This window comes from Ornithorhynchus anatinus, unplaced genomic scaffold, assembly GCF_004115215.2.
Source record: "Ornithorhynchus anatinus isolate Pmale09 unplaced genomic scaffold, mOrnAna1.pri.v4 scaffold_200_arrow_ctg1, whole genome shotgun sequence".
Classification (NCBI taxonomy): Eukaryota; Metazoa; Chordata; class Mammalia; order Monotremata; family Ornithorhynchidae; genus Ornithorhynchus; species Ornithorhynchus anatinus.
The window spans coordinates 2,802-29,834 of NW_024396711.1; the positions used below are offsets into that span (position 1 = coordinate 2,802).

The window sequence follows — 27,033 nt, forward strand, 5'->3', positions numbered from 1 at the left end:
CAAGATGTGGCAGTGTGGCTCTTTTATTTCCAAATATTTACCACTCTGAATATATGATTCTTTGAACAGAGATGTCCAAACTATCCTGGAAAGATTTAAAGGTATGTTTTCAACTCTTACCTTTTCTTTTGTTTTGCTTTTTAAAATGGCTTTTGGGTAAGCTTTGTGCAGTCAATAAAATTTGAAATGGGTAACCTCAGAATAAAAAGTACCAAACTTAGAATATAAATTTATACAACTTTTTAACTGATGCTGAGCTGTTTGCTGTGCCTGTCACCCTGAAGTTGGTGATATGCCGAAGAAGAGAAAGGCTACCATTCTTACAGTCACAGGGCTGAGTTATAGGACTGGTTATAGGTGAACGCATGGTCCAGGCAGCTTAATAGCTGTGATGGCAGCAAAGTCCCCAGTAGGTGATTATTGAGAGGAGCACTACTTTGAATATGTAGAGCAACGTGACAGAGAGGCCATAGGTGTCAACTCTGTTGGGCACTTGCACCCATGAGTTTCCAGCTGTGGCAATGAGGCCTTTGTTGTTTTCTTCCACACATTTGAGTCTGGACTTTCAGCTTCAATTTCCCCCGTAAATAGAGGTAGGGGTAATATAGGCACTTAGAGGACAAGTGGTAAAAGTAAGAAGCTATTGGTACAGACACAGTCCCATATCCCTTAGAGTCCCTTACTCACAGTCCAGGGGCTGAGAAGCTGAAGTATGTGGTATAATAATAATAATGATGATGATGATGATGATGATGATGATGATGATGCTGTTAATGATAATAATAATCCCACGTGACATTCTCAGCAAGAGCACAAAAATAGCTGGGTATTACTTCTGCGAGGGATAGATCCTCAGACTTCTCACCGCTCCAGGCAGAGCCCAACTTTCCCAATATTCTCACTGTAGAGAAACTGAGCATCACTTTCTGTTGATGTCAGTTATCAGTGGGTCTTCTCACCAACAAGAGGCAGGAGTCTGAAAAGCCCTGAGAACTTTGAAACAAGGCTGAAAAGAACTGAGAATTTCTAATCAGGGCTCAATCTAGTCCTTGACTGTGAGCTGTTGATCAGCCCATTCTAAAACTCATTCAAAGATATTCCCCTTTTACTCAAGATGGGAAGTTGGTGCCTCCGAGAGATGTGACTTAAATGCCCACTTAAAATTTCAGGAACATGCCCACACTCTGTGTGCTTCTGGCAAGAGCAGAGTAGAGATATGACCTAGTGTTCTAATGGATAGAGTACGGCCGTGGGTGTCAGAAGGATCTGGGTTTTCTCATCCCCGCTATTTGTCTGCTGTGTGTCCTTGGCCAACTTGTCTAATCTCACTGTGTCTCAGTTACCTCAGCTGTAACTGTGAGGGCTACAACTGTGAGCCACTTGAGAGACAGGAACTGTCCAACCAGACTTGCTTGTATCCACCCCAGCACATAGCACAGGGCCTCGCACACAATAGGCGCTTAACAAATATCATAACCAAAATGACAGCACCAAAAAAGTTGTCACTTCCCTCCCAACAATACTCATCTCTCATCCTTCCTCAGCAATGGCAACCAGGCAGGGAAGTTCTATTCCATCAGGCAGGTGGCTTAACGGCACTAGAAGGACGCCTTGAAGTACAGTGGTACTTTTTTCTTCCTCAAGAAGAAGATGCCTTCCACTCGATTGGCATCAACTATTAATTCTTAGCGCAGATGGGAAAAAGGGGCAGGGATGTTAAGGAGGAGGAAGACAAGATTAGTTTGAGAAATCTAATAGGCAGAGAAACTCCCATTGGGCTTCTTTTCAGCCCTAATTAGAGACTCTTCTGTTATCACCCGAGACCTGGGATGATGTTAGCTTTCATATGGGCACGGTTTTGTTAATCGGCATGGCAAGAGAAAGAAGCCGTAATCAAGGGCTGAATAGATACAAAATTTATTCCACACAAATAGAACTTCCCTTTCAAGAAGGATATGATTATTTAATTATTTGAAGGTGGGGAATTGAACTTTTGTTTCAAAAGAAATCCAATTATTTAGTTATGTTGGAGCTTCCCTAATCGGAGGAATATGCTTATGCATTACTCGCGCGCAGCAAAGCACCTAGCTCCCACCCATGAACGCTTCCCACTCGTGAGGAATTCATGAGCGTTCAGCAGGCAGTTAGCCATCCCACAGCTCCTCACTTGGTGTGGGCAGAGCGGGGATCCCACGATCCGGGAAGAGGTGACATGCAGCCGGAAGCCAAAGGCTCGACCCGCTACCCTGATGGTCAGAGGACAAAGCTATTTATTGCCTGTGCTTCCAGGCTTTTCCAGCTTCTGGCCTCGGCCTGTCCATTCTCTGCCCTCACATTCCTCAGTAATTTATTTGATTGACAAGAGGGTGAGGGACACCTTCCGTATTCCTAGCCTGGCCTGTCAAACTAGTAGTTTCAGTTGCAGGCGGCGGTGCCACGCCCCCTCTTCCGAGTTCTGCTTCGCTGATTTGGGCAGTCACAGGATAGCGTTTGACCTTAAGATGGTGGGGAGCCCAGTTCCCCTTGGGAGAGATGATTAAATCTGAGAATTTAACTCTGGGTACCATATTGTTATCTTCCCCATCGAGGAGGTTTCTATGTACTTAGCCAAAAATTTCCTCTAATTAACCCTACAGACACTTCAGTCTGCCACCTTAATCCACAGCACACTTCTTCTCTATTTACTCCTTACCCATTATTACTTATCTCCTTGCATAACTGCCTCGTTCTTTGAATAGTTTTTGTGACCCAAAAGGAGGGGAGGGGCTATGATAGGAGAGAATGAAGTTTACCAATAAAGGGAGCAATATAACAAAAGAAAAGTAAGGCGAGGAGGAGAGAAGGAAGAGAAAGTTAGCGGGTTACTTAAAATAGACTTTTCTTCTACTGCACTCTGTCAAGGATTGCCTACAATATGCTCACACTGACTTAAAGCCCCTTCCCTTCCTCACCACACTATCCTTTTCTCAGTTCCCAGTCTTAATGGGAACTTAAAGTCGAGACGCAGCGTGGCTCAGTGGAAAGAGCACGGGCTTTGGAGTCAGGGCTCATGAGTTCGAATCCCAGCTCTGCCACTTGTCGGCTGTGTGACTGTGGGCAAGTCACTTAACTTCTCGGGGGGCCTCAGTTCCCTCATCTGTAAAATGGGGATTAAGACTGTGAGCCCCACGTGGGACCACCTGATTCCCCTATGTCTACCCCAGCGCTTAGAACAGTGCTCGGCACATCGTAAGCGCTTAACAAATACCAACATTATTATTATTAATGGAATAACTTCTCCACCTGCTTTGAAACCCATTTTCACCCTTCCTTCTCCTTCTCCAGGATATTATTTGGTTCCTAATTTAATTTTAATTTCCTCCTAAGTATCGGGATGAGGCAATTCCGTGTCCAAATGCCTTTCACAGCATCACTAAACTCTGCCCTTTCCTCTCCACTCCATACAAACCGATACCATGTTCATCAAAGCACTTACTCTCTCCTGCCTTGATTACTGCAACAGTCAGTAATTGTTGACCTCCCTGCCTTCTGCCTCTCCCCACTCCAGTCTTTACTTGCCTCTGTTGGCCGGATCATTCTTTCTCAGAAATGATGAGTCCTTGTTTCTCTACCTCTCAAAAAGTTCCAGGGGTTGCCCATCAACCTCCGCCCTGAGCAGAACCTCCTTACCATCATCTGCTTTAAAGCACTCAATCTTGCCCCCTCCTACCTTACCTCCTTGTTTTCCTATGACGACCCAGTCTGCACACTTTGCTCCTTTACTGCCAACCTACTCCGTGTACCTTGATCTTGCCTCCCTCACCGCCGACCATCGTTCACTTCCTGTCTCTGATCTGGAACGACCTGTCTCTTCATAGCTGACGAATGATGCCTCTCCCCACCTTGAAAAGCATATTAAAGACACACATCTCCTCCAAGGGGCCTTCCTGATTAGGCTCCCACTCCCTTCTGGGTTGCTTTTGCACTTGGATTTGCACCCTCAACTCCATAACATTTATATCTATACCCGATATTATTTCTTTTAATGCCTGTCTCCCTGGCTAAATAGTAAGCTCCACGTGGGCAAAGAATGTGCCTACCAACTCCTTCATACTGCACTCTCCCAAGTACTTAGTACAGTGCTGTGCACACAGTGCTGTTGATTGATTGATTGATTGATATTGATTGTTTTATTGGTTGATTGATTTACTCTTCCCAATTGTGAAAATTAGCCCCTCCTCAGGTACTGACATTTAGCCAAAGTACAATTAGCAAAACTGAACTCTGTGGATCAATCAATCAGTCAGTCAATCAGTGGTATTTATGCTTACTGTGCTTTCCGTGTGCAGAGCACTGAACCAAGCCCCTGAGAGATTATGATAAAGGAGAGTTGGCAGACTTGTTCCCTGCCCACAAGGAGCTACTGTCCAGAAAAATTATGGGACAAAAGAGGATTAGCTTGCTATGGCTTCCTTCACCATGGGGTAAAATTCCAGAAGCTTTTCCTTGGTAGTTCAAGGGACTTGGGAAATCACAAGAGAGCAACTTTCTAAAGTATGGTTTAAAGCACTGGAAACCCTCTCCTGCAGCTCTGCCTCATGCTATTTGATGGATTGATTAGTGTACCAGCAATTCTGGACCACTCTAGAGGGGAATTAACTGCGGTTGAACAGTTACAATTAGTTTGTAGGCAAACTATTAATTAGCTAATATAAGCAAAGAGAAGTGCATTGAGTAAGATGCCGGGTCCAGCAAGAGAGAGTACCACAGATCTCAGAGGAAGAGCTAATAACACTTGACAGTTCATCATTGACAGTGGCTGAGAATTCACTGTTCGCAGTGCACTATATTAAGCGCTTGGGAAGGAAAGCCGGCGGCCGGAAGGTGCGGTTGGTGAAACACCCCATCGAAGAATGGATCAACCAGTGATATTGAGTATTCATTATGCAGAACACTGTATTCTAAGTAGCTTGGTACTACCACTACCACAGTTACTCAAATATCTATACCTTGGTAGCCAATCTGCCATACAGTTTGCATTGGCGTTAGAAACTCATTTCCATAAGTAATTACTGGTGACTGTCATGTACGGAGCATTTACAAGGATTTGAGAATGCAAAATAAAATTTGAAATTAGGTACTTGGTCCCCTAGGCCAAATTATTTATTTCCCTTTACAGCTAATCTCTTGTGGGGAGCTCATCCACTCACAGTCTTTGAGCAATCACCTCTGGGTAGAGGAATTCCAAGTCTCTCTCCCTCTATTTTTCTCTCTCCACTCCTGCCCTCTCACCAATCTTATATATTCCTCCTGTCTTCAGGATATCTCCACTTGGATAGCCTAAAGACACCTCAAACTGAACTTCTAATCTTAACTCTACATTTTCCTTTTCTCCCACCTCTCCCATCTCGGTTGTGACCACCACCATCCTCCCATTAGGTAAAACCTGCACTCTTGGTGTTCGTTCGTGACTCCCACTGGCATCCTCCTCTAACATACAACTAACCGCTTACATCCTTCCTGTCTATTCAATCAGCCAAAAACCTGGTTCAAACATTCCTTTTATCATAATAAGACTACTATATCAGTCTCTCTGGTCTCCTCCCTGCCTGCAGTCTCTCTCCCTTTCCTGACTGTACCCCAGGCTGCTGTCCAGATTGCCTTCTGCAAATGTTATTCAGCACACAGTGGTCTAGCTCCTCCCCAAGCCCCTACAGTGATTGCCTATCTCCCTCGGTGTCAAACCAAAAATCTTACTATTGGTTTTGATGGTCTCCACCTACTTTCTCTATTTATCTGCTTTTATTTCCCAGCTTTCACTCTTCTTTTGGCCCAAATCCTCTGCCTAGTTGTACTTGGATCTGTGAGTTGTCCTCACAGAGGTCATGTAGCCATGTAGATCAACTCTGTGAGAAGAAACTGGTGTAGAATCAGTACCGGGTCTTGCGAGGTGCCACTGGTTAAACAGTGAGGCAGAATATGAACCAGAAAATGAAACCCAGAAGTAATCAAAAGGTAGGTAGCGAGCCATATTAGTGTCATGTAAGCAAAACTAAAACCTCAGAGTGTTTCAAGAAATGGGGACTGGAAAGCATCACCAGAGGAAGTCAAGAAGGCGAGGAGATTAGAACAGCACAAAACAATGGGTGACCTGAAAGAAAACAAACTCAGCTTTTAGTATATAATAATAATAATAATAATGTTGGTATTTGTTAAGCGCTTACTATGTGCAGAGCACTGTTCTAAGCACTGGGGGAGACACGGGGGAATCAGGTTGTCCCACATGGGGCTCACAGTCTTAATCACCATTTTACAGATGGGGTAACTGAGGCCCAGAGAAGTTAAGTGACTTGCCCACAGTCACACAGCTGACAAGTGGCAGAGCTGGGATTCGAACTCATGACCTCTGACTCCAAAGCCCATGCTCTTTCCACTGAGCCACGCTGCTTCTCTATATACCATGGGTGTAAGAGTCAGGGCATAGTTGAATTGATAATCTCCATGCCCTGGCTCCCATCACCCCACCACCACACTTATGAACATGTCTTTAAATTTTGCATTATAAATGGCTTATTTATTCATCTCAATGTCTGTCTGCCTCTCTCAAATGTAACCTCATTATGGGCAGAAATCATGTTTCCTAATTTTGTTGCAGTTTGTACTCTCCCAGGTCCTTAGTACAGGGTTCTGCACATAGTAGGAGCTCAATTAATACCGTTGCTTGAATGACTGATAAAAGATCTAGGCCAAAGTGGAATAAATGAATGCAAGTGTATATGTACATTCCAGATGTGGCTAACAGGTTGATGTGATCAAGGCAATTGGGATTTCAGATGGGTCAGCATGGGAAATCTGTACTCAGATTATTTGACAGAGGTATGTATAGGTAGGTATTTAGTTAACTCATGATGATCTTTTTATCTCTAAAATATTTCTTCCTTAGCGTGTCTCGCAAGCCACCAGCAGAATAAGTGCTGGCCAATTTCCCCTCAGGCAGAATTTCATGCCAACTAAATCAAATTAATAAATAAATGCCTATTGTCACAGTCTTAATTCTCCAGGATGGTGGCACCATAAATCACTTGAACTCATTCCATCAGGTTTGAGGGATTGAGAAAGAAATAGTGGATTACCACATAGTCAGATGTGGACAAAACCAGGCATCTGCTCCTGCTTCCCCCTTAGGGGTGGTGGGGGAGGGAGAGATGGAAGGGGGTTGGGGAGGGTGGTGACACAGGAAAAATAGTGATAATGACAGTGAAGATGATGATAATAATTTGTGGTATTTGTAAAGCACTTACCGTGTAGGGCACAGTTCCTGGCCCACATGGGGCTCAGAATCTGAATGCCCATTTTGCAGACAAGAAAAACTGAGGCAGAGATAAGTTAAGTGACTTGCCCAAAGTTGCACAGCAGTCACATGATGAAACTGGGATTAGAACCCATGTCCTCTGACTCCCAGGCCCATGCTCTTTCCAGGCCCAGAGGTATAGGGATTCACCTAACAATTTTTCTCAAAGGTTGTCTAAACTAGGAAGATTCTAAAACTCATCTGGTGAGCAAGAGACCAAATTCTGAGTGTTCTCCCTGTGTCTGATAGTTTGTGAAAAACAAAAGGGATGTGGAAAAGTACGGAGCAAGGAAGAATTTGGAGTAAACTAGAACATGGTAATGAATATTTAAAAGGAAAGTTAAAACTGGCTCCTGATTTAAGGAAAGCAAAAACGCCAAGCACTGTGGTGTAGCAGAGATGCGGTGTGCTCTAGTGGATAGAGCAGGGGGCTGGGAATCAGAAGGACCTGAGTTCTAATTCCAGGTCTGCCACTTGTCCGCTGGGTGACCTTGGGCAAGGTCCTTCCCTTCTCTGAGTTTGAGCTACCTCATCTGTAAACAGGGGGCTTAAGCCCGTGAATCCCATGTGGGACAGGGAAAGGGTCCAAACTGCTTAGTTTGTAACTACCTCAGCGCAAAGTACAGTTCCTTTCACATCATGAACACTTAACAAACCCCCTTTTAAAAATACAAAAATGACAACTTTGTGTTTCCTGCACCCTCTGAAATTAGAATAATTGGTATTTACAAATACATAGGAGAGAAATTAGCCTTTTACAATGGAAGCAATTGAACTGAGAAGTCCAGATTTAAACTGAAGTGTTCTTAGGTTTTGAATTGAATTCTGGCCAAGTCATGAGAGACAGATATGATTTAATCATTTGTCTTTTCTGAATTCATGAGGTTAAGTGTGTGTCTGGGGGTGGACCTGCACGGCTATCTAGAAAGGTTATTATCAATACGATTATTATGATTATTATGATTAATTGCTGCCCTTTCCAATACATAGTGACTCCATGGATATACTTTCTCCACAACGTCCTGTTTGCTGCCTTAAACCGCAACCTTTCTAATGGTTCTTCCGTTATCATTGTTATGGTCTCTATCCATCTAGCTGTGGCCTGTCTCTTCCGTGTTTTCTCTAGACTTTTCATAGCATTAGTGTCTTCTCCAGAGAATTAGTCCTTTTAATGATGTGTCCCAAATATTCTAACCTAAGTCAAGTCATTTGGCCTTCCAAAGATCAATTGGGTTTAATTTGTTCTAAAAGCCATTTGTGTCTCTTTTGGGCAGTCCATGGTATTCACAGAAGCCTTCTCCAACACCACATTTTAAAAGAATCGATATTCTTTCTATCCTCTTTTTCACTGTCCAGCATTCCCGATCCATACATTGGCACTGGAAATACCATAGAGGTGACCATTTGTATTTTTGTGGCAGTAGTTACATCAGCACATTTCATGACTTCTTCCAGTGTCTTCATAGCAAGTCTTCCTAACATTAATCTTTGGTGTATTTCCTGGCTACTATTTCCTTGATTATTGATTATTGATCCCAGGAGAGAAAAATGGTCAAGTATTTCTAACTCCTCTCCGTCCACCACAAGTGTGTTCAAACTTCCAGTAGTCATGATCTTTGTTTTCATGACATTCATATAGAGGCCCATCTCTTTGCTCTGTTCTGCAACTTTTATAGTTAAAAGTTAACTAGTTAAAACTTTTATAGTTAAACAGTGAAAAAACTGTTCAAGTCTTCTTCACTTTTGGCAGGTAGGGTTGTATCATCAGCATAATGAGGGTTGTTTACATTCTTTCCTCCAATTTTTACTCCCCATTCTTCTTCATCCAATGTTGCTCCTCTCATTAGGTATTTGGTTTAAAGGATGACTAGATAAGGTGAGAAGTTATGTCCTTGTCTTACTCCCTTACTAATGGGAAACCAATCAGTTCTTTCATATTCTGTTCTTGCTGTAGCCTCCTGCTTGTCATACAGGTTTGTATTAACGGAAAACCTCTAGAAGGGTGCTTCCTGAATATAGGATTTGACTTCGTGGTCAACTATGTTTTCCTGCATCCCATGGATCAGTGGGAAGGCTGGATGACTGGGAATTTCTTTGCCTCTGTCCCTAATCAGTAACCTCTTATCTTTGGGCATTTGAAATTCACCCCACCCTCAATCCCACAGCACTTAAAGTAAATGTCTTTAAATGATATATTATAGATTACTAATTTAATTCTATAAGTAAATAACAAACTATATAAATGAGTTTAATTTATATGTATATTTTTTGAGAATATATAACATAAATTTATGTGGATAAATATATAAAAATAAATGATAAATTTACATGAATAAATAAATCTGCTTTCCCCTCTAGACTGAAAGCTCATTGTAGGTAGCTAACTTGCCTGCTAATTTGGGTTGATAGTTTTCTCCTAAAGACTTACTACAGTGCTCTGCACAGAGTAAGCCCTCAATGAATTCCACTGATAGACTGATTGATTGGTGATTGATTACTTCTTCTTTACCTTGAGCTGTGGTCAGGTATTTCATTAGGTGATTCTTGTCCCCATTGAACTTCATTAACTTAGATCAAAGTCAGATTTTGAGTTCCATATTGGTCTGGGACTATACCTAACTTGTTTTTGTGACAACCAATCACTCCATCAGTCAGTCATACTAATTAAAGGCTTACTGTGTGCACAGCATTGAACTAAGTGCTTGGGAGAGTTCAATATAACAGTATGATAGAGTTGTAAGAAAAGTTCTCTGTCCATAACGAGATCACAGTCTAAAGGGAGAATCAGACATCAATATCAATCAATAAATGAATTCCTGATATATACATAAAGTGCTGAGGGGCTGAGGGAGGGGTGACTAAAGGGAGCAAATCCAAGGAGAAGGGCAATGTCGAAGAGGGTGGGAGAAGTGGAAATCACAAATGAGAGACTGGTCCCAGTTTTAGAAAAGAGATACTTGAAGTTAAAACAATTTCCAATCCATCTGAAATAATCTTTTCTTTGAAAAAACTGTTCAGATATGGGAAGTTCATGCTTTGCGAATCAGTCGAGCCAGTGCCCATTTATTCACTCTATGCTAATATTGATGATTCATTTATAATGGGTGTCATAACCTCCGTGTAATAGAATGTAACAACCACTATATGAGGTACTAATAACTGTTTCACTGTAGCTGATATTAGCAAGATTGTTTGTGCAAAGAGAAAAAGATTGGAAGTGGACACTAAAGCTTTACTCCAAGTGACTACCCAGAAACTTGAACAGATTTGGCAAATGGCGGAAGAGCAGAGGTAAGACTTGTATGGGATGCCTCTCTTTTGGTGGATTTAGTTTGTGTTTTATCCTGTTTTCTACTGCATCTTCATGCCTACAAACATTCCAGAGGAACGTGTGTGTGTATCTGTGTGTCTGTGTGTCTGTGTGTGTTTGCGTTTGTGTGTGTTTTCACTTCTATGCAAAATATTCTCAGCCCGATTCTCGCTGGAAGTCAATGAGGTAATTGGCAACACAGCCCATTGAGTATTTCCAGATTCACAACACTGATGTTTTTATAGTAACAGAAGCTGAAGTCCAGTGGTTAGAATTTATGATGGGATTGGTCAAGTAAAGCCTAGAGGCTCATTCCAACCCCAAATGATGCACTCACCCATGGGTCAGTTCATTTATTAAGGGGAAAAACAAGTGGACTTACCCTGCAGTTCTGAACTGACTTCAAGCCTGCTACAAGCATAGCCAGCAACTGTCAGAATTGTTGGGCTTGCTTACTGCACTGGGGCTGGGATGGAATCCAAGGCTGCTGTGGGTGGAGGTACTACAGTTTCCTGTCTCTAAAAGTTTTCCCCCCTTCCTCATTCTTTACTGTGTCCAGTCCAAACAAGTCCAAACAAGCTATTCACTGAATAGCTCACTAGCCAGAATGGTTGTCATCTCTGATTTATACACTGACAGTGGCTGTTAAATTTTGTCAAATACCAAAATATCAATATTGCAAGTAATTACAGTGAATCACAGAAATGATCAGAGTTCCTTTCCTAAGTTTCTGGGCTGGCTTGATAGTCTTCTTTCAATGGTACAATGAGGTCTCCTATCACATGTTAGCACATTTGAAAATATCTGTAGCTTATTCATTGATTTACATTAATGTCTGACTTTCCCCACTAGGCTTTAAGCTCCCTGTGATCAAGGACCAGGCCTATCAACTCCCCCTTCCAGACTGTGAGCCCGTTGTTGGTTAGGGATTGTCTCTGACCATTCCCCAATTGTACTTTCCAAGAGCTTAGTACCATGGTCTCCATACAGTAAATGCTCAATAAATATGATTGAATGAAAGGATGCTACTTTGTACACTCCCAAGCGCTTAGTACCATGCTCTGCACAGAGTAAGTGCTCATTAAAAATGATTGATTTATTTACTGATTGGTGGTCTCATGTTACAGGAACCTCATTCTATGGGGAAAAAAAAAATTATGAAACTCATGCTTTGATCAGTGCCTCTGCCTCCTCCCCCCCGCCACCCCCGGTCCCCGGCCCATTGCACAGATAAACAGAACTGTTTCTTCACACGCACAGTCTCTATGGGCTCCAGGTTTAGAATCATGTTACTATTCTTTTTTTATTGTGACATTTATCAAGTACTTACAATGAATTAGGTTCCATGGTTGATATAAGATTGGCAGGTGAAAAACTGCCCCTGTACTGCATGGGGCTCACAATACATCCAACCTACCTTGTATAGAAAAGGAGACTGAGTTCTGGAAAGTTAAATGATTTGCTCATTGTCACCCAGCAAGCCAGAGGCACAGCTGTAACCAGACTCTAGGTCTCTTAACTACCTGTCCCATGATCATTCTACTAGTCCACACTCCCAAGACACACAAAGAACATTCCCAATTCTTCAGTCTTCAATAATCTTCTGTTCATACTATTTAATTGAAATTGGTATTGAAGGAGAACTGGCTACAGCCAATTTTACATTTTCTGTCAGGAATGTCTGTTTCCCATGGATGATAATGGCCTCTAGTTATTTTGCCTTTTCAGGAATATGATCCAAAAAGACTATTCCCAGCACTTTTTCACAATATTTAAGCAATGGGATAAGGATATTAAGAAAACTGAAGAATACAAAGAAAAATTAGGTGTAGGTATCATATTTTATCTCTTTAAAAACGAATATTTGAATATTCTATATTTAAAATGAATCCGGACTTGAAAAACACAGGCAACAGCTCAGCACCAGGGTTTATATTTTCTAGCCTGATGAAGGACCAAGGAACAAACTGGGTACCTTTTCATCCCATCTTTCCTTGTACCTCATTATTTATGATACTAATAATAAAGAAACTGGTATTAACAATTGCAATATTTCATTCATTCAGCCAGTCATATTTATTGAGTGCTTCATGTGTGCAGAGCACTGTACCAAGTGCTTGGGATTGCACTGTACTACAATGAACAGTGACATTCCCTGCCCACAAGGAACTCACAGTCTAGAGGTGGGAAGATAGACATCTATACAAGTAAGTAAAATTCCAGATAGGTACATAAGTTTGGAAGTGGGGGAGAGCAAAGGGAGCAATTCAGGGTGACGGAGAGGGCGTGGGAGATGACAAAAGTGGGGCTTCATCTGGAAAGTCATCTTGGAGGAAATATGCCTTCAATATGACTTTGAAGTTGGAGAGAGTGTTTGTCTTCCAAATCGATTAGGGAGAGCATTCCAAGCCAGAGGCAGGACATGAGCCAAAGGTCAGTGGTAAGGCAGGTGAGATTGAGGCCCATTGTGAAGGTTAGCAATTTACAAGTGCAAAGTGTGCGAGCTGGTTTGAAGGAGGGAAGCGTAATGTGGTGGGTGTGGGTAAGGAGATAGAGTTCTTTAAAGGCAGTAGAGAGGAGTTTTTGTTTGATGCACAGATGGATGAGCAACCAGTGGAGCTTTTTAAGGAGCGTTGTGACATGACGGGAAAGTTTCTGTAGAAAAATGATCTGGGCAGCAAAGTGTAGTAAGGGCAAGATTGGGGAGAAATGAAGCTTTTGCAGTAATCCAGGCTGGATAGGATGAGCGATTGTATTAACGTGGTTACAGTGTGGATGGAGAGGAAAGGGCGGATTTTAGCGATGACATGAAGGTGGAACCGACAGGATTTGGTGATGGATTGAATATGCCAGGTTGCACATTCCAAGTGCCTAGTATAGTGCTCTGCACACAGTAAGAGCTCAGTAAATACGATTGAAAGAAGGAAGGAAGGAACGAATATGTGGGTTGAACAAGGATAAAGCCAAGGTAACCGGCTTATGGGACGGGAAGGATGGTGGTGCCATCTAAAGTGATGGGTGAATCATGGGGAAAAAAAGGTTTGGTTGGGAAGATTAGGAGCTGTTTTGGGCATGTTAAGCTTGAGCTGATAGGAAGGCATCCAGGTAGAGAAGACATCCTGCCTTGAAGGCAGGAGATGATGAGAAAGTAGGGAGGAGGAGAGAGATCAGGGTTGGAAATGTAAATTTGGGGGCCATCATCTGCAGTAGAAGTAGTACCTGAAGCCACGGGAACCAGTGAGTTCTCCAAGGGAGTGGGTGTAGATGGAGAATAGAAAGGGGACTCAGAATGGAACGTGGAAGGACCCCGAGAGTTAAGGGGTGAGAGGCTGAGGAAGAGCCCAGAAAGGAGATGGAGAATGGGCATCCAGGGAGATAACAAAAGAACCAGGAGAGGACAGAGTCAGTGAAACTAAGGTAGGATAATGTTTCCAGGAGAATGGCTTAGTCCACAGTGTCCAAGGCAGCTGAAAGGGGGAGGAGGCTTTGGGTGGAGAAGAGGCTGTTGGACTTAGCAGGGAGGAGATCATTGGTGAGCTTTGAGAGGGCAGTTTTTGTGTAGTGAAGGAGATGTAAATCAGATTGGAGGGTGTCAAGGAGAAAATTAGAGCAGAGAAATTTGAGGCAGCATGTGCAGACAACTCGCTCAAAGATTTTGGAGAGGAATGGTAGGAGGGCGAAGAGGCGATAACTGGGCGGAGCCGAGAGGTCAGGGAGATTCTTTTTTTTTTTTAAGATAGTGGTTTCAAGGGCACGTTTGAAAGCAGTGGGGAAGAAGCTATTGGCAAGTGAATGGTTGAAGATGGCTGTTATGGAGGGGAGAAGGAAGGGGGCGAGAGTTTTGATATACTATGATGGAATGGGGTCCGCTGTGCATCTAGAGGGGGTGAGTTTTGAGAGGAGGCAGAAGATGACCTGTAGAGAAACTGCTGGGAAGGGTAGGAGACTTGAAGAGGGCCCGGCAGGGAAAGGGACTGGGGAGGGGTAGAGGTGATTATAGAGAGCTCACCCCAGTTGGGGTCAATTTTTTTAATAAAGTAGGCAGCTAGATGAAAGAGGGCAAGGGATTGGGTTGTGGGTCGGGGGTGAGGTGAAAGAGGATAGGGGGTCTGGGGATGGAGTTCAATGTCTGTTGAATGCTGATTTTGTGCCAGGCACTGTGCTAAGCCCTGGGGTGGATAAGAAACAAATACGGATAAACACAGTCCCTTTCCCAGGTGGGGATCACTGCCTCAAGCCTCATTTTACAGATGAGGTCAGGGAGGCCCAGAAAGTGAAATGACTTTGCCCAAGATCACAGAGCAGTCAAGGGGCAGAGCTAGGGATTAGAACCATCCATGCCCAGGCCTCTACACTATCCACTACACCGTGCCGCCTCCCTATTTACCTGATACATCTTCAATTATGTGATCCTAGGACATTTTGAAGGAGCTATGGTACTTACTGAGCTTGAACTTAGTGGTTAACCTTAGGGCAAATGTCAAATGCCAGAGTCTCCGGTCATTTTCCTTTAGCAGGGGGATCAGAAACCTTGTAGGCCTATGATCTCTGGCTTTCTCCAGCTCAGATCGAAGGCCTGCCAGTTTTTCGTGACCATCTGATGACAGTAATGGTGGTCCATTGGCCTTCTGCACATGACCCAAGCATGGGTCCTGCAGCAGCCAAATGGAGTTGGGTGTTTGTTAATGCTTGGAATGGGAAAACCGCATATGGGAAGAGAGTTGGAGAGGGAAAGTTTGGAGTAGCCTGATGTAATTGATATGAATCTGAAAGAGCTGGGATTGAAGAAACAATAATAAAGGTTGTGACATGTGTTAAGCCCTTACTATGTGCTAAGCACTGCACTAAATGATGGGGTAGATATAAGGTAATGAGATCTGACACTACTCCCGTCCTGCATGGAGCTACCAGATCAAAGGGAAAGGAGAAGAGGTTTTGGACACCCATCTGACAAATGAGGAAACTGAAGCTCAGAGAAGTTAAGTGACTTGTCCCAGGGTTGGATGGCAGGCAAGTGCCAGAGCCAGGGTTAGAACCCAGAGTCCTCTGACTTCCAGGCCATGCTCTTTGCCACTCAGTCATTCTCCTTCAGTAGAGACTTTCAAGGCCATGACTTGGTCATCCAGGAAAACTACAATCTGGATATTGCTATTTTATGTATGGATTTTCAATATTTTTATTAAATAAACTTAGTAAATCAAACTTTACCCCTCCCTGTTCCTCTGGCCAAATATTTGTCTTGATTTATGCCAATAGTTCTATTTAACCTTTCTTATTTTTCAAGTCCTGATATTTTTTAAAGAAATAATTTTACCTCAGGCTTAATCTTTCAAGGATATTCTGTGGGTTAACACCTCTAGTGATGTTACCCCTGGTTGTGAAAACATGGAATAGTTTTATGATTAAGGACAGACTCCTTCGGGGATAATTATGGTCTAATGCTTATGTAATATAAACATGGTTGAAGATTGACTGACAATTAGAAATCAAGAGGTGATTAGAAATTCTTGGATCTCATTTCAGGTTTTGTACATCGAATATTTCGTTCTTCTCAAGTTGAATAAAGACGATCTTCAGTTTATAGGTTCTTTTCCCCAAGGTTGTTCTGTTGGGTTTTGGGATTTTTTTTTTTTTTTTGCATTTTAACATGCCAAAAGAAATTCATCTTAAACGTTCAGGAGGAATATTAAAACAGTTATCTGTGACCTGAAATTATTTGCAGTCATTGAACATGTCGAGTAAAGTGGTTACTCTGACAACCCTTTCTACATTATGGATAGACTTTTTATCCCTACTGAGGTTAAGACATGAAGGTTATACAATGACCTGCCATCAAAAGCCATCATCAGGAACACTTCTGAAATGTGGTTGTGGAAGCAGCAGCAGCAGTAGTAGTAGCAGTAGCAGTAGCAGTAGTAGTAGTAGTAGTAGTAGTAGTAGTAATGGTGGTGGTGGTGGGACTAATAGTGGGTTTAGTAATAGTGATAATGGTAGGAGGAGGAGGAGAAGGAGGAAGAGTAGGAGGAGGAAGAGTAGGAGGAGAAGGAATAGTATTCATTATTATTACTAACTGTACTCGACACTGAGAGAGAAATCAAAGGTGGGAATGAGTACGTTAATTGTATTTACGCTCTTTGATCTGAGGTGTAAATGTGCCATTGAATTTGTGCTCATGAGCTCTGCATTCTTTCCGGTTGCTTCCTATAGTATCTTTCGTTTCTCTTCTTTTCCTTTCCTTTTCTTTTGGCATGTTAAAATAGCTTGGTGTTTCCCCCAAATCATGTGGGCAGTTCAGAGACATAGGGCAGGGAGGAGGGTTGCTCCCTGAGGTGAGGATACCGTGGTGACCCACAGCCTCTGCATTGCAGTGGGACTGGGGACCTAAGTGCAAAAACAAACAGGGGCAAAAGGAGATATTAGGGAGGAATGAAGCTCTGCTTTTCAGAATAACTATAAATTTGGTGTTTTCCTTTTGGTTTACTCTTCTGAATGCTGCGGGAAAGCGAGATCCAAAGCTTGCTTGCTTAGTTTTTTCTTTTGATTTCATAGTGCTACCATCTTCTCACCCTCTGAAGTATTTTACTTCACAGCTGTTGTTATTGTCTGTTAAATTCAAAGATCATTGAATTTATCAGGGAAGAGTTTGGGGAGATTTCCACAATTTATATCATTTTTCAGCTTTCCGGTTATGACGTAAGGCCTAAACATTAAATCCAGTTGTTAAAAAGGAAACCTTATGCTCCTTAGATCAGTTTTTTTCCTTTTATTAATGAATGAATGATGGAGCACTGAATGAAGGACTTGGGAAAGCCTCGTAGTGTTGGAAGACACTAACCCTACCCTCCATGAGCTTATGATCTAATCAGCAAGGCAGTCACAAATGACTCTCAGACAGAAGAGGAAAAAAAAAGGGATATGGAGATGAGTAAGTAGAAATGGATATGGAGATGAGTAAGTGGTTGAAAAGTGGTTGAAATCTCCTCCCCCTTCCTTCTCCTTCCCCTCCTTTGAAGCCCACATCATTCACCTCTTGCACCCCCTCCAGATACTTGTTGCTGTCATCAACCGCCCTCCTGGTCCCACCTCCAACTTCTTCAACCACCTAGACAGACCCCTCTCTCACCTTCCTTCTCTCCTTCTCTCTCCCCACTCTGATCCTCGGGGACCTCAACATCCACATGGATGTACCCGGTGATTCCTCTGCCACCTGCCTGCTATCCCCTCCTTAACTTCTATCTTTAACACAACTGTCTCGCTCTCCTTTCCCTCCGCCACTCTCGCTCCACTAACCCACAACCCTGCATCACTGCCTCTATCCGCCTCCTACGCTCCTGTGCTCGGGGTAACGAGCGCTGCTGGCGAAGGTCCAAGCACCTGGCCGAGCTTATCCATTTCAAATATATCCTTTCCTGCCTTAACTCTGCCCTCTCCTCCGCCAAGCAAAACTTCTCCTCCCTCATCGACACCCATGCCCATCACCCCCGCCAATTATTCTGGACCTCTCTCCTTAGGCCCCCTATTCCTCCCCCTCCCCCATCCCTCACCCCCCCCAGTGATCTGGCCACCTACCTCATCACGAAAATTAACACAATCAGGTCTGAACTCCCCAAAGCCACCCCTTCCCCTCCTGCCTCTCTCCCCCAAACCCTTTCCCTTACTTTTCCATCCTTCCCTGCAGTATCCTCAGAGATCTCCTCCCTCCTCGCAAGTGCCACCCCCTCTACCTTATAAAACCCACTCACCTTATAAAATCCCTCTTTAACCACTCACTCTCCAATGGCTTCTTCTCCTCTGCCTTCAAACATGACTATGTCTCCCCCATCCTAAAAAAACCCTCTCTCGACCCCATTTCCCCTTTCAGTTACCACCCTCTCTCCTTACTTCCCTTGCTTTGCAAGATCCTAGAACGAGTTGTCTACACTTGCTGCTTAGAATTCCTTAACTCCCATTCTCCCCTGGACCTCCTCCAATCTGGCTTCCATCCCCTCCACTCTACCGAGACTGCTCTCTCTAAGATCACCCATGACCTCCTTCTTGCCAAATCCAATGGCTCCCACTGTATTCTAATCCTCCTTGACCTCTCAGCTGCCTTTGACACTGTCGACCATCCCCTTCTCCTTCACACCTTATCTCACCTTGGCTTCAAAGATTCCATCCTCTCCTGGTTCTCCTCTTATCTCTCCATCCGGTCATTCTCGGTCTCCTTCGTAGGCTCCTCCTCCCCCTCCTATCCTCTAACTGTTGGGGTTCCTCAAGGGTCAGTTCTTGGCCCTCTTCTGTTCTCCATCTACACTCACTCCCTCGGTACACTCATTCGCTCTCACGGCTTTAACTCTCATCTCTATGAAGATGACACACAGATCTGCATCTCTGCCCCTTTCCTCTCCACCGCCCTTCAGACTCGTATCTCCTCCTGCCTCCAAGACGTCTCTACCTGGATGTCTGCCCACCACCTAAAACTCAACATGGCGAAAACTGAGCTTCTCCTCTTCCCTCCCAAGGCTTGTCCTCTCCCTGACTTCCCTATCACTGTGGACATTACAACCATCCTTCCCGTCTCTAAGGCCCGCAACCTCGGTGTCATCTTTGACCCGGCACTCCCGTTCACCCCACACCTCCGATCTGTCACCAAAATCTGCCGGTCTCACCTTTATAGTATCGCCAAGATCTGCCTTTTCCTCTCCACCCAAACGGCTATTTTACTGTTACAGGCTCTCATAATATCCCGGCTAGATTACTGTGTCAGCCTGCTCTCTGATCTCCCTTCCTCCTCTCTCTCCCCGCTCCAGTCTATTCTTCATTCCGTTGCCCCGCTCATCTTCCTGCAGAAACGCCCTGGGGCATGTCACTCCTCTTCTTAAAAACCTCCATTGGTTGCCTATCAACCTCCGCACAAAGCAAAAACTTCTCGCTCTAGGCTTCAAGGCTCTCCACCACCTTGTCCCCTCCTACCTCTCCTCCCTTATCTCTTTCCACTGCCCACCCCGCACGCTCCGCTCCTCTGCCGCCCACCTCCTCACTGTCCCCCGTTCTCGCCTATCCCGCCGTCGACCCCTGGGCCACGTCCTTCCGCAGTCCTGGAATGACCTCCCTCCTCAACTCCGCCAAACTAATTCTCTTCCCCTCTTCAAAACCCTACTTAAAGCTCACCTCCTCCAAGAGGCCTTCCCAGACTGACCTTCCCTTTTCCCTCTACTCCCTCTAACCCCCTTCACCTCTCCGCGGCTAAACCCTCTTTTCCCCCCATTTCCCTCTGCTCCTCCCCCTCTCCCTTCCCATCCCCTCAGCATTGCACTCGTCCGGTCAACTGCATATATTTTCATTACCCTATTTATTTTGTTAATGAAATGTACATAGCCTTGTTTCTATTTATTTGCTATTGTTTTAATGAGATGTTCATCCCCTTGATTCTATTTATTGCTATTGTTCTTGTCTGTCCGTCTCCCCCAGTTAGTCTGTAAGCCCGTCAAAGGGCAGGGACTCTCTCTACCTGTTACCGATTTGTATATTCCAAGCCCTTAGTACAGTGCTCTGCACATAGTAAGCGCTCAATAAATATTATTGAATGAATTGTTCTGCCACTACAAGAGATTCTACTACGTGTTTGGGCGAGAATTTAACCACAGGCTTTTTCTGACAATGCAAACTTGTCTGCAAGCCACAGTGCAGTCACTTATGGAAGCTAAATGTGTACACTGGCGAATGGCTCAGCCTTGGGTATGGTGGGTTCAGCAACCCAAGTTATATTATCATGAAATTCTGTAAGAACACATTCTGTGTGTTTTAGGAGAACTGGGTCTTAACTTGGTTGCTTATTCAGGGGATTACTAAATTAGTGTATGACAAATGAAAAAAATAGATAAATTTCTCGAATTTTCACTTTTCCAAAGCAAGAGAATACATCACAGTTACTTTGACTTTTCTATTTTAGAAGCTGTTTTATGAACGACAAAAAGTTTACCAGCAATTAAGATTGATTCAGAGCCAAAGACTGAATACAATTCAACAGATATGTGACCAATTTTCAAAGGTATGGTGAATCGTATTAGTGCCATTGTCATTTGCAGAGGTAACATGTCACCATAGTGCCATGTCCAAAGAGAGCTACTTGTCTTCCTATGAAAACCCTATCCTTTTCCAGACTTTTCTGTCACTGTAGATGGTACCACCATCTTTCCCTTCTCACAAGCCCATAACCTTGGCGTTATCTTTAATCGCTCTCTCAGTCAACTTACTTATTCATACCATCACCAAATCATGTCGGTCTCACTTTCACAGCATCGCTAAAATCCTCCCTTTTCCCTCCTTCCAAACTGCTACCACGTTAATACAATCACTCATTCTAACCCGCCTGTATTACTTTACCAGCCTCCATGTTGACCTCCCAACTGCCTGCCTCTCGCCTCTCCAGTTCATACTTCACTTGACTGCCACTATTATTCATTCATTCAATAGTATTTAGAAACATTCGAGATACCTCACCCTCCTCCTCAAAAATCTTCAGTGGCTGCCTGTCCACCTCCCTATCAAACAAACACTCCTCAGTATTGGCTTTAGAGCATTCCATCACTTCTCCTCCTCCTACCTCACCTCACTTCTCTCCTACAACCGAGCCCGCACTTCACTCTTCTGCTGCTAATCTTTTCACTGAGCTTCAATCTCACCGGTCTCGCTGCAAACCCTTGGCCCCCGTCCTTCCTCACTTTTCGCTCCTCAAATACGCCAGAAAATGACTCTCCCCCCTACCCTTACACCCACCCCCACCTTCCTTCAAAGCTTTCTGAAGACACATCTACTCCAAGAGACCTTCCCTGACTAAACCCCAATTTTCCTCATCTCCCACGCTCTTCTGGGTCATCCTGACTTGCTCCCTTTGCTCTTCACCCTCTCCTCGTCCCAAAGCAATTAGGTATGTATCTGGAATTTAATTTATTTATATTGCTGTCTGCTTATTCCTACTGATGACTGTCTTCCCTCTCTCCCCTCCATAGACTGTGAACTCATTTTGGGCAGGGATTGTCACTCTTTATTCTTGTACTGTACATTCCCAAGCACCTAATACAGTGCTTTGCGCATAGGAAAGGCTTAATAAATATGATTGAGTGAATGAATTAATGGAATGAAGAGTTCCCTTGGCCCCCAGATATGGGAGAGAGAGCAGGAAGCCAACGGTGACTCACTTTGTGGTGGTCCACCTTGAAGTCAAAATGAACCAATCAGAGAGAAAGATTGAGGAGGAACTAATAGGACCAGGTGAGGAGGAAAAGGACATGGGAGATATGGCATGGGGAAAATAGTGCTGAGGAATCTGGACATACAGAGCACAGGAAGGGCTTGGAAAAATTTTCTGCAGGCCACAGAGACCAGCAGCCAGGATTCTGGAAGCATGAAGCTCCTTCCCACAGGTGTGCGTGGGGGGGAGGGGTGGGGGGAGGTGAGGGAGAGGGGGACCCAGGGAAAAGTGTTTGGAACTGGATTTGTTTTCATTTGTTATCTTGTTAAGAACTAGGAAAAACCTTTGAAATGTCAGATCCGGTGGCCTGCCTGCAGTAGGGGCTGAAGGTCAAGCTCCAGAAGATGCGGAGACACGGGGAACCGGGGAGCTTCAGGTATGGGAGGGAGTTCTTTGCCAGTGGACTTCCTGCAGAGTCCTGGACATGGGAAGCGAAATCATCTGGGACCTGTTAACTTCTAGGTTTTTCAGGAGATGTCTAGACTTCAGCCCTAGAGTGACAGCAGCAACAGGAGTGCAAGAACGAGGGAGAATAGAAGCCTTCAATATGTTCTTGAGGAGAACGCGAGGAATAGAGAGCAATTAGGATTCAGCGGAACAGTCCGGGTCCTCCTTCAGTGGCTCCGGAAGCTCATTCATGGTGGATTTGGGGATGGAAATCCTGGTTAATGTCAAATACCACAAGTGGCAAGTGATGTACAACAGTAATAGGCTCTAACCTTCCCATGAGGCCAGTGGGGAAAATTAGTTCATGCCTCTGCAAGAATTTGGAGCAATACTGCTTCTCTATCCATTTGGTTCTTCCAAATTGCAGGTGAGCTCTGGGAATGCCCATCTCCATTCCACCCCCTACCCCCACCTCACAACCTGCTTAGAGAAGCAACGTGGCTCAGTGGAAAGAGCCCAGGCATGGAAGTCAGAGGTTGTGGTTTTTCGTCCCAGCTCTGCCACTTATCAGCTGTGTGACTTTGGGCAATTTACTTAACTTCTCTGTGCCTCAGTGCCCTTATTTGGAAAATGTGGATTAAGACTGTTAGCCCTACGTGGGACAACCTGATTACCTTGTATCTACTCAGCACTTACAACAGTGCTTGGCACACAGTAAGCACTTAACAAAAACCAAAATTATTATCATTATTATTATTCACACGCAACCACACACAACTGTACACACACATGCTTCTCTCTTTACTCTCCAGATGGTCCATAACTTATTTATGGACTCATTTTGAATAACCCATTGGATAAAGCTTGGGCCTAGGATTCAGAGGGCCATGGGTTCTAATTCCAGATCTGCCACTTACATATTCTTTTGAGCCTCTGTGACCTATGTGTCACTTAACTTCTCTTTGACTCAGTTACCTCACCTGTAAAATAAAGATTAAGACTGTGAGCCCCATGAGAACAATGGACTGGGTCCGACCTGATGAGCTTAGCTCTTTCCCAGCTCTCAGTACAATACCTGGCACAAAGGAAACACTCAACAAATACTGTACAAAAGTAGCAAATGACACATACCACTTAAAAAAACAAACCATGATTGAAAAGAATCTCACGGGTCCAGATTCTCTTCTTTGGATGGACTCCAGGATACTCCAGGATGCCGATTTGTGCATTCCAAGTGCCTAGTACAGTGCTCTGCACATAGTAAGCGCTCAATAAATACTATTGAATGAATGAATGAATGAATGAATGAATGAGTCCAGGAAGAATTTGTGGATGGGGGAGCCTGGATTCAATTGGATCTACAATTGAATCTAAAGGAGCAACATCCAGAGAGACCTTTACTCCTCTGTCATACTAAATTTCTAGAGCAGCTTACCTATAGATAAGCTGGAAACTTTACTCCTGGATTTCACGTTGCATGAGATTCATTTGGGATGAAACTCTCACAAATAAAGGGAGTAAAGTCTTCCAATAGTATGAGGGAGTGGCCGAGTCCTTTCTCCAACAGTTTACTGAGATCGACTCCCTGGGAAAAAATGCTAATCAGTCGCCAAGTCAGTGGGACTTCACATTGGTTCCTGCTATAGCCCTGGGAACCTGAAAGAGTACTCCAAACCCAGGTGCTTCTAAGCCGTTTTTTCTTTTTTTTTTTTTAGGTTGTCTCAGTTGTCTGGTCTCATTTTTGACAGGAGATTCTAACTGAAAAAAAAGAAAAATGAAGGGAAGAAGAAAGGTGGTATGGGAGGGAGGGAGGGAGGAAGGAAGGAAGGGACCGGATAAATGAAGGAGGGAGAGAGACAGAAAGAGAGCATGTAAAAAAGCTGCTTTATTCCTTCATTTGAGAGTGTGGTTCATATCTTTTTCAAAGTGTAAAATTCCTAGAATTGCTTAGCAAAATGGGTAATTTATGATCACGACTTGAGCATTGGGTTGGTTATGCTAGTTAGTTACCAAGTTATGACTGTGTGACTTGTTAAAGTTTTACAAAGATTTACATTTACAGGGGAAAATGTCCTTATTTTTAGGTTAATGAAGAAATGGAAAAGAGAAATGAAGTCCTTTTAATAAAATCACTAAATGAAATTAAAAAAGAATTTCTTGCACTACAAAGCAAGATAAGATTGGACAGTGTAAGTAATATCGTCAATCCTTTTTGGTTTACCCAGGCAATTCATCTTAAGATGAACAATTGCTTGGTAGTGAGGATTTTCTTTCATTAAATGGGAAAAACCTTGGAAATATTTCATCACACCAGATTTTTTTTTCCCAAACGTGAATGTTATCACTAAAAGAATGTGGTCATGACTATTCTTTCTCTCTTTAACAGAAAGAGTAAAAGATGGGAAGTTTCCTCATTTGTCTTCAGTTTGTGTAATTTTGAATGCTCTGAGAAGAAAGAACTTGTACCTAAGTAATATGATATAACTGTAACCATTAGCTAAGGGAATTGTCAGTTGTTGCTGTGCTTTAAAAACTTTCAAGTTCCTAAACCTGAAGTTTTAAATAGGTAGTTAATGAAATGCTTGAATCTCTATAATAGGGTCCGCCGGTGTAAACAAAAGAATGTCTTATGTATATTCACATCTGAACTGTGTACTTTCGCTTAAATATTACTAACATTGTAAAAATGACTAATGTTTTGGTATTTGGTGAATATTTTTTCAACTTAAACAGTGAAAAAGCCTATGTGGTGCCAATAAAATCTCGGTCGATTTTACATTTGGGTCCTTATTTTAGCATAAATAACCACAGATCAGTGAAAAAAGGCGTGAATGAAAGGCAGGGCACGTGTTTACCAACTCTGGTGTAAGGCCTCGGTTAAGGTCACTGATCATTGGCTTGGCATTTGCCAGATCCAAAAGAAGCCCAAAAAGCTCTGATGTAGTTAGGGTCCATTTTGTGCACATTTCTAAAATTAATTTAGGAGGGTTACAGAACAGAGCTGAAGAGACTAAAAGAGCAAACGAATCAGGAAACATTTAGTGTAAAAAGCACGGGCCTGGGAGTCAGGGGACCTGGCTTCTAATCCCGGCTCCACTACATACCTGGTAGGTATCCTTAACTTCTCTGTGCCTCACTTCCCTCATCTGCAAAATGGGGATTTATTCATTCATTCACTCAAGCATTCATTAATTCAATAGTATTTATTGAGCGCTTCCTATGTGCAGAGCACTGTACTAAGCGCTTGGAATGTACAATTCGACAAAAAATAGAGACAATCCGTGACCAATAGGGGCTCACAGTCTAAATGGGGGAGACAGACAGCAAAGTGAAACAGAACGAAACAAAACAAGCAGACATCTTCCAGATTATTGGAATCATAGAGATATACACATCATTAACAAAATTAAAAGAGTAATAAATAGTGTATATGAATATGCACAGTGCTGAGGGAAGGGGGTGGGGAAAGGGAGGAGCGCGTGAGAGGGGGGAATGTGGAGGGGAGAAGGAGCGGAGGGAAAGAGGGGTTCAGTCTGGGAAGGCCTCCTGGAGGAGGTGAGTTCTCAGTAGGGCTTTGAAGAGGGGAAGAGAGCTCGTTTGGTGGGTATGAAGAGGGAGGGCATTGCAGGACAGCGGTAGGACGTGGGCCAGGTGGAGACGGCGGGACAAGCACAAATGGGGGACCGTGAGGAGGTGAGCGGCAGAGGAGTGGAGTGTAGGGGATGGGCCATAGAAAGAGAGAAGGGAGGTGAGGTAGGAGAGGGCAAGGTGATGGAGAACTTTGAAGCCAAGAGTGAGTAGTTTTTGTTTCATGCGAAGGTTGAAAGGCAACCACTGGGGCTTTTTGAGGAGGGGAGTGACATGCCCAGAGCGTTTCTTACGAAGACGATCCGGGCAGCGGATTGAAGAATAAACTGGAGCGGGAAGAGACAGGAGGATGGGAGATCTAAGACAAGGCTGACACAATAATCCAGTCCGATTTTATGAGAGCTTGTACCAGCAAGGTAGCAGTTTGGATGGAGAGGGTGGATCTTGGCGATTTTGTGAAGGTGAGACCAACAGCTCTTGGTGACAGACTGCATGTGTGGGGTGAATGAGAGAGCAGAGTCAAGGATGACACCAGGTTTTTGGTCCTGAGAGATGGGAAGGATGGTAGTGCCATCCACAGTGTCAGGGAAGTCAGGGAGAGGACAGGGTTTGGGAGGGAAGATAAGGGGCTCAGTCTTAGACCTGTTGAGATTTAGTTGGCAGACATCCAGGTGGAGATGCTCCCAAAAGAACGAGGAGACACAAGCCTGGAGGGAGAAGGAGAGAACAGGGGAGAAGATGTAGATTTGGGTGTCATCTGCATAGAGATGATAGTTGAAGATTTGATACCTCGTGGGCCTGTTACTTGGACTGCAAGCATGGTATGGGGCCTGGTGATCTCATATCTACCCCAGAATGTAGTTCAGTGCTTGGCACATAGTAAAGCCCTTAGCAAATTCCATAGGCATTATCACTGTTGTCGTCATTATCATCATCATCATCATCATCACCATCATTATTTTTTTCATACTCAATGATGGCATGTCAAAGCAAATCCAACGAAATTTATTAATCCTGGGAATGTCATTAGATTACATTATAAAATGTAGTGATGGTGATTTGTATGGAGTCAGCCACGGGGATACAATTTGCATGAGAGACTTGAATGGTTTATGATGTTATCTGGTCATCAAGTCAATTCTACCAATCTTGAGGCCAAGAGTAGACTGTAGATCAACTGTAGAC

At 43.7% G+C, this 27,033-nt stretch overlaps 1 long non-coding RNA gene across 1 annotated transcript; it reads left to right on the forward strand.

Moving 5' to 3' along the window:
- Positions 1-22,146: 22,146 nt before the first annotated feature.
- On the forward strand, positions 22,147-25,036 carry LOC120638186. Its single transcript, XR_005659707.1, has 2 exons — positions 22,147-22,249; positions 23,976-25,036. It is a non-coding gene; the product is annotated as an uncharacterized LOC120638186 (long non-coding RNA).
- The last annotated feature ends 1,997 nt before the right edge of the window (positions 25,037-27,033 follow it).